The following is a 3237-nucleotide window of genomic DNA, read 5'->3' on the forward strand; positions in this document are numbered from 1 at the left end:
CACGGTTTCTCCCTCCGGCTTCTTTAGGCCCCCCTATTGCCAATAGGCGGAGGGTCCGACCCAAGGTCGGGCTGGACAGTCTCTCATTCGATGTCCGGGTTGTCCACAGCTCCAACACTCATTGGGAGGTTGATTCCCTGCTGGGGGTGCTGGTCCTGTAGGTGGTCCCGCTTGACTGTTCCTGGGAGCCAAGTTTTGGAATCTGTTGTCAAATGGATTTTGGCGAGGTCCTCTTCGCCACCCTCCTCTTGGACCCTGGAAGTTCCGTGGTTCTCCTCTCCACCCATGATTGTAGGTGGGCCCATTCCCGGGTGTGCCGGTGTTATGGTAGTGATGATGATGCTCCACTAGTGCTGAGGCTCCTCCCGCAGGAGCGTTGTTTCCATTGAGTCCAGCTGCTCCTTGGGGGCTCTGTGTGGTTGTTACCACAGGCACCTGTATGGTGGCAGTAGTATTTGCTGCAGTACCAGTGCTCGTTGGATCAGAAGGAGTTGGACAGGAGTCAGCACAGGAGCTTGGGTCTTTGTTTTTTCTTTCTTAGCTTTAGTCAGTTTGCCCAATTGCATCTGCACCAGTTTTTGTGTCAGGGCCTTGGTTGCATCCTCTTCTTTTTGTTTTTCTTTCTTATAGATTTCGAGGTGGTGACAAATATGTTCAGAATATAAGGCCCAGTTCATTTTTGATAATCCCACTACTCCATCTAGAGCTTTCTGGACAGCTTCAGGTAAGGCTTTTTTCACGGTTATTTTGAACAGGATTTCAGTCGCTGGGGAATGATTCCATGCATTTCCTGTTTCCTCCGCCCACCTCTTCTGGAACCTGTGCAGGAATTTCTTTGGGCACTCATCGGGTTTCCACTCCTCGTCATCAAACGTAAAGGGGTCCAAGACCTCTGGGTATTTTCTTCTTAGTTCCTCCCACATAGTGTTCCTATAGCGATTAAAGTGGACGTCATTGTATAGGTTAGTGCCCACTATCTGTTCTAGTCTGACCTTTTCTGCTAGTTCTTCAGTGTCATGCTTCCCTATTACATGCATCAGCAAGGCCTTTATGTCGCCTAAAGACAAGGTTACCCCTGCAGTGCCTTCCTCTAGGGTGGTTATCCATCTCCCAGCTCCTTGGGTGATGTCTGTCAGTCTGTTGGCCAGCCCCACCATGTCTGTCCAACTCCATGGGGTGTACACATGATGACCATTTCTAATTACCAGTGGGCACATAGAGTCTTCCTCGTCCTCTACTATCCCTGTGGGGGCTCCATAATTTCTGCCGGATCGAATGCTACTGACGGTTCCCAGGCGACCCAGTAAGCCATTTATGTCCTGTTCTAGAGCTGCTATTTCTTTGGTTGTACGTTGTTGTCTTTGCCTGAGTCGGGCCTCTCTTGCACTCTCAATGGTGACCTCACCAGAAATCCTCCGGGTGGGTGGCTCTTCGGTGTGGTTCCCTCGATTGGGTGTTGACTGCTGTAATCTCCTTTCCTCGGCGTCCCAGTATTTTTGTCTTCTTTCCTCCACTAGCTGAAGTTGTTCAGCTAGTTCTTCGTTATCTTTTCTGGCCAGATCCAGTGTGTTCCTAAACTTCTGGTACCACTCCTCAGAGCCCTTTTGGCCTGAGAGTGTCCAGTCGGCTGACTTATGATGGGAGGGGGTGGTTTTCAGTCGGCCTCTGGGCACAGGTGAAGGTTTCGACCCTCCTTCTTCTTCCTCTTCCAACTCAGCTTCACTGCCATATGTGGTCCCCTCTGTTGACTGGAGTGGGGTGCTGCTCCTCCCTGAACTCGGAGGCCTCGTGGGATCCATTTGACAGGTTGAGGGCCTGTCTCCTTGTGGCTCTCGGGCTTTTAGTGTCAATGTGAATTTGCCCTCTACATCCATGCCCTGGTCCTCTTCACGAGTGCCCAATACAAATTGTCCAGCTGTTTTCCCCATATCATGACATTTATATGGGGGTGGCTCTACTTTCCAGCTTGGTGCACTGGCTTTGGTCTCTGTGGATTTTTCCTCTGCCACTTTCTCTTTTCTCTGCTGTAGCTTTTGTGCTTCCTGCTTGAACAGGGCCAAAACTTCTTTTTCCTTAGCTCGTTTTTTGTTATTATTCATGTTTTTTCTGCTGATCTTTAATTTCTTTTTTTCTGTATTCCTACAGCAACTGTTTCGCACATAACTGGATCAAATGATCCCTCCAATGGCCATTGCCTGTCCCCATGTGACCTCTTATGCCACTTTCTCATGCATTGGTGGGCCTTAATGTGTTTTCCCAGATACCTTCTTAGTACTAAGTCTAGCGGGGTAGTTCCCCGACCTTGACCTTGAGCGTTACCCATATAACCCTGGCAAACACTATGTGAGGTATTCCTATGGTGTTCCGGTAGTCCCTCAGGGGCTGTCCTGATCCAGACTAATAGTTTGCCTGCTGTAACAACAGTTTTGTATTTTAAATTTTTAAATGGATTAAATTTCCATCTGTATTTTCCGTCTTCTTTTTCTTTAACCAAATATGCAAATTTACCAGTTTCCCACTGAATCTTCCTTGGGACCACAGAGTCAACCTAGGGAATAGTTCTTCGCCTGGATCGGTTGGTAGTGTTATTAAGTGATTTAATGGTATACTAATTTCTTTATTAGGATCAGCACAAAGCAGTTCCAACCACGGGGCTAAGCCTTGATGCCACAGTCGTCTTATCAGCAGCTCCCAATTAATTAGAGGGAATTGTTCTTTCTTTTAAATGGTAAATGGACTGCATTTATATAGCGCTTTTCCATCTGAATCAGACGCTCAAAGCGCTTTACAATTATGCCTCACATTCACCCCGATGTCAGGGTGCTGCCATACAAGGCGCTCACTACACACCGGGAGCAATAGGGGATTAAAGGCCTTGCCCAAGGGCCCTTAGTGATTTTCCAGTCAGGTGGGGATTTGAATCCATGATCTTCTGGACTCAAGCCCAACACCTTAACCACTAGACCATCACCTCCCCTTTCTTTTGTTTTAAGCTGACTGTTCTAGTTATTCGCTATAATTTCTGATTAATCTGTTGTTCGTCCTGCCAATGTTCTGTGCCTGTGTTATCGTAATATGTCCACTCCAGCCAAAAATGTGTCCTAATTCCCTGGGTTTCTATGTCTCCGTAAGTCGAGTAATGTTCAGGGAGTATTGTTTCATCGTCACTTAAATCTCCCATCAATGACTGTCCCCGGCATTGATCAGTCTGTCCACCTTCTACTATATTCTCTTTTA

This window comes from Thalassophryne amazonica, unplaced genomic scaffold (genome assembly GCF_902500255.1).
Source record: "Thalassophryne amazonica unplaced genomic scaffold, fThaAma1.1, whole genome shotgun sequence".
Classification (NCBI taxonomy): Eukaryota; Metazoa; Chordata; class Actinopteri; order Batrachoidiformes; family Batrachoididae; genus Thalassophryne; species Thalassophryne amazonica.